The 12468-nt window shown below is 37.3% G+C and overlaps 1 long non-coding RNA gene and 1 pseudogene across 1 annotated transcript in view; one reads left to right on the top strand and one right to left on the bottom strand.

The window, feature by feature from the left end:
- Positions 1–670: 670 nt before the first annotated feature.
- Positions 671–12468, bottom strand: part of LOC110195627 (uncharacterized) — a 36874-nt gene continuing 25076 nt past the window's right edge. Inside the window, exons 2-3 of the long non-coding RNA XR_013485613.1 lie at positions 1054–1118; positions 671–893 (exon numbers count right to left, since the gene is read on the bottom strand). This is a non-coding gene — a long non-coding RNA (uncharacterized LOC110195627). The remainder of the gene's footprint in view (positions 894–1053; positions 1119–12468) is intronic.
- On the top strand, positions 1184–1729 carry LOC110195626 (neurensin-1 pseudogene; annotated as a pseudogene).

A 12468-nucleotide genomic window follows, 5' to 3' on the forward strand; every position in this document is an offset into this window, starting at 1 on the left:
CTTGGTAGAGCAGTGCACACAATGCTGAACTTGAAGTTAGGAAGTTCCAAGTTCAAATCTGGACCCAGATACTTGCTAACTGTGTCACTATGGGCAAATCATTTAACCACTGTGTGCCTCAGTTTCCTTATTTGTAAAATGGGGGAATTAATAGCACTTACTTCCCAGGGGCTGCTGTGAGGATAAAATGAGATGTTTGTAAAGCACTGTGCATATTTTAAAGTGCTATATAAATGCTAGTCGTTACTGTTGTCATTAATGTTATCTCCACATTGCAACTAAACTGTCCCATATGCCATTCTCTGTACATGACACTCCATCTTCCTCCTTGGTGCCTGATACACCTGTCCCCTATTCTCTTCAACTCTACTTTTTATAATTCCTGTTTCCCTTTGAGGCTCAACTAAGGTGCCACCTCTTATGTGAAGAAGCTTTTCCCGATCTGTCCAGTTGTTACTAATCTGCCTGCCTCCTTCCCCCAAATTACTTATTTTTTTATTTTATCTTTACTTCTCTGTTTTGGTTTTTGCTAGCATAATGAAAGTTCCTTGAGGACAGACAGGGACTCCTTCATTTTTGGTTTTGTATCTCCCCATTCTAACAGTGGCACACACACAAAAGGTATTTAATACCACTTAATAAATATTTGCTAAACTGAACTGGAGCATGCCTAGAGTGAGTTTATTTCAGATTCTACATGAGACCCATGCAACAATGCCAATTCATGCTTCCAGTGAGGAATCTCATTAAGAACGGACAAGTCCTGCAGTGATGATTTCACCTTTCTCTCCAAAAGTCCTTCAGTGCTTCTGTGTCTTCAAGAATCAATTTGTCAGTCAATCAACAAGTATTTGCTTCCTGGCACAACTGTGTATCAGGTACTGTTCTAGGCACTGGGGATTCAAACACAAAGAATGAAGCCATGCTTACTTGTAAGCAGCATAACATCAAATCATGGTGTCAACAAGTAAAGTAAAAATATATACAGTAAGAGGTGGGGGAGAAAGAGTGGTGGCCGCAGCAAGGGGACCCCAGCAAGAGATATGAGTCTACCTTGTAGCTGTCCTTGTCCTGTGGATCTGGGGATTCTCGGGAAATAGGTTTCGGAAAGATGAGCCCTGAGAAAGAGAAAATCCAAAGGGTGGATACAAGGAAGAGAAAGATGCAATCAAAGCCAAGAAAAATGAGTTCTTCTCCCAACATCTGTGACACCAAACAGGTGCAGAAAATGCCTGAGGAAAGATATCAGCACTATGAAGTCCAATCCTGCTTGCATCGGTTTTGTGAGGACTGCACAGCTTCCATTTGGGAGCACGGGGATGATTTTCAGATCCTGAGATCACTTCATGGGTGGAGCTCCATTGTCTGGAAGGTCAGACTTACCTCTGGCACGGTCTTCCTGATCTCAGGAGTAATTTCTGACAGTGGGCTTTCCCATGTCCCTCAAATCAACGTCTTTGGAGAAGGACATTTTGTAATGATGGATTCGCAGGCCACAGAGTTTAATGGAGCACTAGACTTCTGTAAAATGTCAGGAGCCCTTTTATTTTCTATTGGAGGGAAGACCATGGCCACAGGTATATTGATGTCTGCTTTTGCAAAAAGTTACCCCAAAGAAGAAAAATGCCTTCAGCAGAAGTTCAAAGACAGAATAGCAGACATCAAACCCACCACAAAATCTCCAGGCCCAGGAGAAACCAAGATACCAAGGAGAAACCAAGATATCTAGAATTTATAACGTTCAATTTTTATCAGAGACTTGAAACTTTATCCTACCTGCTTTTGTAATTTAGACATATCAGCTAAATGGGAGAACATCACTTTTGGTAACGGCAAGAATGTGGCTTGTTACATACCATTGGGCTGGAGCCAGCTCTGGGGGAAAGCAGAGCAGAACTCACAGCCACTTGTTTTAGGCTTCAGAGAGCACATACATTCTTCTCCTTATGACATGTATTTCTCTTTACTAGATAGCTAGGTAGAACAGTGAATAGAGCAGCATGCCTGGAATCAGGAAGACCTGAGTTTACCCTGGGCAAGCCGCTTAACCCCGTTTGCTTCAGTTTCCTTATCTGTAAAATGAACCAGAGAAGGAAATGGTGAACTACTGCAGTATCTTTGCCAAGAAAACCCCAAATGGGGTCACAAAGAGCTAAACATGATGGAAACAACTGAACGGCAATTTCCCTTTACTAAACCAGGAGACCCCATGGAAATACTATTTGCCATCCCACGACTTCACTGTCATTTTCTGTGTTCTTTGAAAGTGCTATACAATTTTAGACCAACCTTACTAATGGTTAGTGTACAACTGGAAAATAATGTGGTCTGGTTTCAGTTTTTATTAGTTTTTCTCTAATTTTTTTTCTTAGTACTATTTTAGTTCTATTCCCCACTGAACAGTGTAAGTTATTGTCAAGTACTATATTCATGAAAAAAATGGTTTTCCTTATTCTGATCTACAGAATTACCTTTTAATTGCATTATTTAACATAAAGCTCCTCATATTAAACTCAAATTTATCACCCTACCCTATGGATACTATATTTCCTTGGATTTTTTTTTTTTGCAAAATGCTAAAAATCACCCAATACAATATGACCCAAAAAATTAAGAATATTAATATCTCTACATAGTATTGGTGAGGGATCACAGTTGAAATGAAAAAACAAACAAACAAAAAACAAATAAAAGAACTGTATACTTACTAGTAATCAGGAAGTTGTTATTGTTCAGTCATTTCGGTAGCGTACGACCCTCCGTGACTCCATTTGAGGTTTTCTTAGCAAAAATGCTGGAATGGCTTACCATTTCTTTCTCCAGCTCATTTTACAGATGAGGAAACTGAGGGAAACTGTTAAGTGACTTTTCCAGTTATACAACTAGTAAGTATCCAAGGCCAGATTTGAACTCGGGAAGAGAACACCTGCCCTGGCACTCTGTCCACTATGGCGTCACCTAGATGGAGTTCTATTCCCTATTCTGACACTAACTTACTGGATAACTTTGAGGACTTCTCTAGGCCTCAGTACAATTCATCTAGAAAATGGGGGAATTGGACTAGATAATCTTTAAGGCCCTTTCCAGCTTTAAGTGATTGATTACCGCACACCATATATGATTTGTTTTCCTTCTCCAGGGATTTTGTTCTGATGTGTATATTCCCCAGGCCAGTGTCATTCTTTTGCATCTTGACTCATTGAAAGTCATAGATTTGAGATTCATCTGTAACCCACATCTTGTTATATTCTATTGACAAGATATCCCAATAATTGACTTTAGCTACTGAAAGAAGTTTAAATAATACTGTCATATTTTTATAAAGACTTCCTCCAATAAGCCTTCCTCCAAAAAGAAATCTTTATGAAGATATTAACCTGAAAATGGTTTTCCTTCATAGGCAACAAATTTTCTTTTCCTTGCAAGGAAGTCATTTCCTCCCTTTGCATTTCAATTTTATCTATGGATTTAAATTGGGCCGTGAAATAGATGAGATGACTGTGGTACCCTCTCAAAAATCTCCACCAACTTAATATTGCTAGTTTTGAATGGATAAATAAATATATGAATGAGTATATATATATATATATATATATATATATATATGTATATATATATATATATATATATGTATATATATATATATAATTATATATATAATATATATATATATATCACATATATACGGCATAAATATGAAGTGAATGAATATACACACATGCATGTGTATGTGCATAGGCACATGTGTGTAGATATGTATGCATGTATGTATGTGTGAATGTACATTCACAATACAAAAAGTATTTAAGAACAAGGAATTTTAGGAGGGAAAAAATAAGCAATTGGGAGAATCAGGAAAGGCTTCATGCAGAAGATGATTGAAACATTTTAAAAGTCTCCATATGGATCATATTGTCTGCTATTTCAAAGAAGTATAACCATCCTATTTTAATGCCATAGACATAAACAAGTTTCTGAAATTTCCCAACTCCAGGGGCCTGAGGTCCTTAGCTTTCATTATGAGGACCTGGGGACATCAAACAATATAAGCCCAGGTAGCTATAGCCTCGAGAAAAGAATAAAATCTTCTGTGCTACATTAATAATTGATTCTCCTGCTATAATGATGCCATTGTCTCTTTAAGGCTAGATTTTAGAATATTCTCATATTGTAGAGTTGTAGAGACTCCCTGGGCACAACTCAGTACTCTTTATGTAGCAGGACCTTGGAATATATAGAATTCCTTGGCTTGATAAAAAAAAAATACATACTTTTTTATAAAGAATGAAAAGTTGGTGAATATGACACATTGGAATATAGATATAGATGCCAACATAGATGTACATACATATAGATATAAGATATACAAATATATGTACACATATATATGTGTTATATATATGCATGAAGTAGAGAGAGAGAGAGAGAGAGAGAGAGAGAGAGAGAGAGAGAGAGAGAGAGGATCCTTTTTATATTAGAGATTGGAATTGGGCCTGTGATTCTATTACCATAGGCAATTCTCAGGTGAGGAAAGTCCTTCTACCAACCGATGTAAGTCAGCAATTTCTCTGCAATTTATAGTCTTAGAGAGTGGTCTGGGGTATTAAGAAGTTAAATGACTAATCCGGAATCACACAGCCATGATGTACCAGAGACAGGCCTTCCTGGCTTCTAGGTTGACTTTCTATGCCACGTCTCTTTCTATATTACAGAAAGAAATAGGGATTGTTGAGTCCATGGCTGAGGGAGTGCATTGATAAATGCCATCGAAAGAGATTTGCTGTCGGGGCACTGGGCCATGACGCCTATGGCATTGAATCTGGCAGGCCCTTATAGCATGAGGCTTGCCTTGCAAATAGCTGCTAAAATGAAAAATTAGTAAGTTGGAATTTACTCTCACTTCCAGTGAGTGTCCTCTTCTTCCATAATAATTCTGCAGTCTCCCATACATAATGTAGTCAGGGAAAATCAAAGAGAGGGACATAAGTAGACAAGATGTGGGAGAGAGAAAGCTAAGAAAGTAAACAAAGGTCCAGCATATCTAATGCCTGCCCCTCTCAGGGCTGGGGGAGTGAGTCTAACTAGAAGAGTCTAATCCACTTGTCAGTCAATCTCAATGGCATCACTGAATTCAATTTATCAAAAATTAATTCAGGATCTAGTATCTATCAGGAACTGTGTTAAGTGGTAGAGATATTAAGACAAAAATATAACTGTACTTGCCCTCAGGAAGCTTACATTCTCCCAGCAGAATTGAAACATAATTAGAAAATTTAATGCAAATATATGCAAAGTAATTTCTGAAGGGAGGAGACAAATTCATTTGGAAGTGCAGTTTGTTAATAGGATGGGGAATGCCAGAGGGTACATCAAATGAGGAAATTAGAATAAAATAGAGACAATGGAGAGGTGCGGTTGGGATTAATAAATAAAGAGCAGAAAAAGGCCAGGGAAGGGTGCTTCCACTTAGGCAGCCTAAGATTCAGAATCATGTGAAAAATGTCTGGACTGGTAAGCAGTAGCAGCATCACATGACTGGAGACCCATCCAGAAAATCTGTAAGAAACATATGAAGTACGTGTACCTTTGACCAGTCTAGGGAAAGACTGCTTTAGGTAATAACATTCTGGAATGATAAAGTTAGAATAACATGGAATGAGGATTGGGACTGGATCTGGGATTTTATTAGTTTAGAGAACTCCTGGAAAAGGAAACTCCTCTCAATCTTAGTTTTTTGTTTTGTTTTGTTTTGTTTATTTATTAGTTTGTAATTTTTTTAAAATTTTGAATTCCAAATTATTTCCCTCCCACTAGCCCCTCCCCTGCCCATTAAGAAGGCAATCAATATGATATCAATTACACATGTGAAGTCATGCAAAACATATTTCCATATTAGCCATGTCTATGACTTCGTCTTAAAGAGAAATTGTAATTTGCATTGCATTTTAAAGTTTAGGTGGTACAGTGGATAGAGCGCCAGGTCTGGAGGGAGGGAGACTCATCTTCCTGACTTCAAATCTGGCATTAGACACTTACTAGCTGTGTGACCTGGGAAATCATTTAACTCTGTTTGCCTCAGTTTTCCTCATCTGGAAAATGAGCTGGAGAAGGACATGGCAAACCAGTCCAGTACCTTTGCCAAGAAAACTTTAATCAGGGTCATAAAGAACAATACACAATTGAAAACAACAACAATAACAATAAAACATTATATAGATAGTATCTCAGTTAAGCCTCCAAAGCATTCGGTGAGCCTGGGTGCCATTTCAGATGAGGAAACTGAAGCTCAGATGGGTTACATGACTTCCCCACTGTCACACAACTAGTAGGTGTCTGAAGTGGCATTCACATCTAGGGATTCCTGACTCCAAAGCCAGTCCTGTCCTCTCTACCACACTGTTTCTGCATTGAAGGAACAAAAAAGTTTATCTGTTCTAACCCATACACAGCAAGAATCCTCTTTCTATGTCATCCCTGGAAACTGGTCATCTGTCTAGCTTTTGAGCAAAGATCTCATACCACAATATCACCTGTTTCTCCCTCTTCAAATTCTTTCTCACGATGTTCATAAAAATACTGTGGTTAAGTGGCTGTAATACTGAACTCAGAAGCAGGAAGACCTGTGTTCAAATAGATACTAGCTGCGTGATCCTAGGAAAGTCACTTTGCCTCCATAGGCAGAGCTCTGTTAACTCATTTGTAAAATGAGGGCATTGGACTTGATGATCTTTCAGCTTTCAATTCCCTAATCCTATGATCTATGTTTGCACCCTCTGGTTTCTACTTTTCTTCATTGGAATATCTATTGTTTGTGTACTGGGCTCCCCAACTATTATCTTATATGTTCCTTGTGAAATAATGTATGGCCTTTCATTGCTGTATTCCAGTCATGAGTCACATTTCAATGAACCTCCCTGTTTTAAGCAATCCTTCTCATTGTTCTTGTTATCCAATGTCTGTGCATGTGTATATAGACACCTGATAACTATGCAGATTTTCACTGCCTTTCATATCAGATAAAGTATCCCATAAATTACAGGGAAATATGACATACAGTATTATTTCCCCCAGCCCTCCTTTTTCTTAGGGGAGTCCAGACTTTACATCTAAAGGAGAATTTCTATTTATTGGCTACTGATCTATGATTTCATCAGTGTAAGGAAATTCCTAGTGGAGAAATTCCCTCCCCTGACACACGAAGCATGGCCAACCATTTATTTGCCGACTTAAAAAAAAATGTTATACATCTATGATTTAGGCATAAATGCTTGAGGTTGGTGTCTGAGGGATGCAGATATCACAGAATCATTGAATTATAGACTTAGAGAACCTGTGGTATCATATAATCCAAATTTATCATTTCACAGATTAGAGAATGGAGGCCTAAAGAAATGAAATGACTTTCCCAAGAGATTAAATGACTGTCCCAGAGTCACATTGCAATTTAGTGTCAGAGGCCAGGGACTCAAACCCTGTTTTCCTGACTCTATGCCTAGTACTAGATCCTACAGCCATTATTGAGATGGGGGGTTAGGGGAAGTGATAGCATATTCTGACACCCTGTGGAACTCCTAAGTGTGAAAAACATGTAAGGCAAAAAAGAAAAAAAAAAAGAAAAGAAAAATCCAACACCTTTTTTCAATTTATAACTCAAAGCATTTGCGGAAAGTAGAATTTGGTGTCAGTTACTTCATCCCTAGCCTCTTCATCTGTGTGTCAGAATCCCTTGGAACCTGCCTCCCTGGTAGCTGTGTAAATGATTATTAGGCCAGAAGTGGAAAAAACTAGGACAGGAGAGAGAAAATACGCAACAGATGTACAGTCATGAGACAAAGAAGCTTTATTTTACCAACTTTCCTTCATGATAGCTGAAGAGAAAATGAGTCTATCTATGGGAACAAAAGCATGCTTTTAGCCATGTGCTCTTATGCTGAAAAATCACATCTCCAGATTTTTCATGAGGTATCATTTGCTCTTCATAGCTATTAAGGCAGAAGAATTATTAGTTGTCTTATGAAACTGCAGTTCTTTGGAATAGCTTGTTTAAGCTTAAATGTCATAAAATAGTTGATCATGCAGATACCAAATGGCCGAGCCTGAACCTATACAGTCCGTACAAGAAAAGGCATAGAAAAATGACCCCAATGTTCATGGAAATAAATTGAAGAACAGCAGAGTCAGAGATGACATAGTTCTGAAGTATGGATTATTTAGCTTTAAATTTTCTCTTTCAAACATATAGTCATCTTCATTTTGTGCAAACAATCTACACAGTTCATCCACAGAATCAACTTCCATCTATCATCTGTTGGTTCTTTGAAAATAATACAAAGATGTAGAAATTCCTGTAGTAATCTGGGAGTTGAATGCTTCGGAATAAATTCAATTAAATTTGGCTGGGCCTTTCCAAAGGTCTATTCAAAATGAAAATGAAAATCAGAGACTGAGTAAATTGGCCTGATGTCTATATAGTGAAATCTCACTAATTCAGATTTATGAGTGAGAGGGCTCGACAACAAGCATTTTAAAAAGGCTAAATTACTGCATCTTATTTTAGGAAATGCAGTCTCATTATTTTACAGAATTTTACAGTAACAAATTAATTTAAGAAAATGTTGCCAAGCACAAGACCTGCTTATATAAGTAGATGAGAATTGCTTAGCATTTGTTTTTGTTTTAGATAGATTAAAAGTAAATTTTTTTCAGCTTTGCCCCATCCAAGTTATTAAAAAAAAATATGAATTAGAGGAGGCTGGATTAAAGTGGCTTTAAAGTATACTAATTCTTAATTTTTATTAAATCAGAAAGAATTATTAAGCAGTTATTTCACGTAATGACTGGCATTCTGCTGATCAAGTTAAGCAGACCATCATTGACATTGAGGAGAAAATACAAAGAATGTTAAGGGCAAAGTTTTAACAACTCTATAGTTTCTAACTTTATAACTACCAATGTTTTCATCAAGGACATGTTTTGTTTATGCATAGACCATTTGTTCACAAAAATTTTTTACAGAAATGAAAGAGTAATCAGTCAGGAGATGCCAATGTCTCTTTGGTTGCCTTATTTTTGTTTTAAAACCATCCATTATCCATTTCATTTTGTTAGAATCTTTAAGTCTTTCTGATATCTTAAAAATTAATCTAATATTGTATTTAAAACTGTGTTACCTTGATCATAGATTACCTATATTTGCTTTCAGTCAGGGCTAGCCATTCTTTGTGCCTTAATTGTCTTTAATGCATTTCCACTTTCTCACAAAACACATCCAGTACATAGAAAGTGGAGTCCATACAGACTATTTCCACTGCTAATAATAGTGAGAACAAATAACTTTTGAGAACACTATTGGCCCTCTTTAGTCAATTGCATTGTTCTGTAAAAGAGATCAGACAGATAATCTATGTAAGAAAAACAAAGTAGATGAAGAATGTTATCCAGATTATGCCATGCCATTATGTCACATTGTATTAGCAACCAATTATGTTGCAACTTGCAGATTGGATTGGATGGGAGGATCACAGATTGGATCAGTGATTTAAATGATTTAAAGTTTTCCCCTGAGACAAAAGTCCACTCTATTTTTAACATCGATATTCTTTCAGTGTCATTCTAGTCCTAAGCACACAAATCGTGGAACTCTATGATCTCTGCAGAATTGTAGTTACAAATGAACCAAAAGGAAACGGAAAGGCACATAAAGTATATACACCGGCTACAACATGTTGCCAGACGATAACTTGCACCAGACAAATAGCATAAAATACATCAAATGTGCCATGTATAGTCAGAAAGGGAAATAAGCATGCCATGTCATAAAAACGAGTTATTAAAACACCAATATAGTTCAGGTGAAGCACAGGTATCCACAAAATATTAAAAGTATCAGAGAAAGACTTCCAATGCATTGGGTGGGGGTGGGGTGGGGAGGGACAAGTCATGCTGAATGGGAAGATACAAATGAATGGTCTTTTGTTGGGATGTTCATTCTAAAGGTGACTATCCCAAATTCCATTTCATGTATTTGACTGTAAAGGACCCACAGATTACTAAAATATAAACTCTTATTCAATTTATTACACAAGCAAAGCCTCAGAATCTATATGGACTGCTCTTCCCAATCTTACATTTTCCGTTCCAATTACAAAGCAGTTTTTATTAAGCTTTAACCTTTTCAAAAGCATGTCCTGTTTCCAAATGGGCAGAGAAAAGAAAAACTTGATTTTATGAACATTAAGCATCTCAGTACATTAAGGCTTGGTGGGATCAGGATACATTTATTACACATATTTCATCACATCAACGCAACGTTTACAATTCTCTTCACTTTGTTCAGTTGTAGAGAGCTTCAGACACTTTGACGTTTAAAACGTAATGGGAAGAAAGAAACTTTAACCAGTCAATAGCACTTTGGTGGTGACTTTGTCTCAGATTTATTTATAGATATCAAGAAGACACAGAGCTGTTCATCTCAGTTTCCCTATCAAAGAATTTGGGATAAGAACTAGACCTCGCAGGAGAAGAAATTCCTTCTACCAATACAAGTCAGACCCTTTTCTGCAATTCATAATATTAGAGTTTCCTCTAGCATTGCTAGGTTTCAAATGGCCAATATGTGTCACACACAGGATTAGAACTCATATCTTCCAGGCTTGAAGCCAACTCTACCCATTCCACCATACTGCCTCTCCTATTTCCTACATAGTTAGGAAGAGTCATCATTGTCCACACCATTCATAGCTGCTGTTACTCTTCATTTCCATTTCTACCACTCTAGTTGAGACTTGTATCATTTCCTTGCTAGACTGTTGTGATATTAACCCTCCCCACCAACCCAGGGACAATAAAAGTTCCTTAAAAATAGGTATAATTTATTTTTTTTAAAATTTGTCTTCCTGGTACCCAGTACCTACAGTGCCTGGAACACACTAGTTTCTTAATTCTTTTCTTTTCATTCTTTCTTCTTTTTTTAAATTGAATTGAACTAAATAGCCTCATTACTTCTCTTTTACCTCCAACTTCTCTAACTTGCACACTGTGACAAAATTAACTTTCCTGAAGCACAATGCTGATCAAGTCATTGCCCAATTCAAAAATCTTAGCTTCTGCTAAATGAAGTCCAAAATCCTTAGGCTATCATTAATGACCTCCCACTGACATTGTTTCATCCTTTATCTTCCACTACTCCCATGCATATACCCCAAACCCTACCTAGACACAAACACAATTTGTGCATTTCTTCTCTTTTCCTTTTCACATTAGGTGTGTCCACTTTTTGTCTTCATTGCCCAGATCAACTGACATTTTCCCCCATTACTCTAATCCAACTGTAAAGGCTCTCTCATGCTACCAAATGCATAGAGCACTCCATATCCTTCCTAAGGCATTTATCACATCACACTCTTTTGCTTTTTGCATTGGACCTGGGATATCATTGATACGAGGGACTCCTCCCTTGCGGAAATTCCCTCCATCAAAGCAGATCACCAGCTTCTAAGCAAAAACGTCTCAGTGCACTGTACACAAGGTTGGGATAGGGACAGAACCTCCCAAGAGAGGAAACTACCTACCAATGGTCATCAGTATCTTTTCTATAATACATAATCTTAGAGAATTGTCCAGGGTCCTGAGAGTTTAAATGATTCGCCCAAGGTCACACACAACCAGTATGCATCAGAAGCAGGATTTAGATAGGCATTTCTGACTCTCAGACCAGTTTTATACATATCATACCACACTGCCACTAATCTATATTTTTTATTATACATATGTCTTCTTACCCTCACTAGACTGTAAACTCCTTGATGGCAAAGATAATTTTTAACCCATCTTTGTATTTCCCCTAAAGCTTGACACCAAGTAAATACCCAAAAATAGCTGTTGTCTATGACTTATGTCTGTAGGGTTCATAAATCAATGTCAAAAAGTCCTCTCAGATTCTTGCATTAAAATGCCAAATACTTTATCATGTTGGATTAATTTAATTTGCATGTGGGTAAAAATAGCCTTTTACCCCCTTCCCCCAAGAGTCTGTCACATCCAATGCTTCTGTTGTTTTTCTCCTGCCTCAATCTCATTTCCTAACTCTTAACTCAAAGATTAAATCCCAGGAAGGCTTCCTTTACTCTATGGGACTCACTGCTAGAGAATATCTACCAGTGTGTCACTGGATAGGCATGGCCCTACTCAAATTATTCCCATAATAGCCAAAGAAAACTAAATACTTTACACAAAGTGGAACCACTGGATTTGTGATTTAAAGAACAGAGGCATACATTGTGCTCCCAGAGAATCTATTTGTAATTTATTGATATAAAAAACAAATGATATTGCAAGGGTAACGTCCAACCTGTGACATAGCCACTCAGGTCTTTTTGTCCTCTTTTGGGATATGCCAGAGGACACACAGTCAATCAACTAATAAGAAACATTTATTAAGCATCTGCTATGTACCAGGCAGAGGTAGCT

This window comes from Phascolarctos cinereus, unplaced genomic scaffold (genome assembly GCF_003287225.1).
Source record: "Phascolarctos cinereus isolate Bilbo 61053 unplaced genomic scaffold, phaCin_HiC Scaffold_4;HRSCAF=312, whole genome shotgun sequence".
In the NCBI taxonomy this organism is placed as follows: Eukaryota; Metazoa; Chordata; class Mammalia; order Diprotodontia; family Phascolarctidae; genus Phascolarctos; species Phascolarctos cinereus.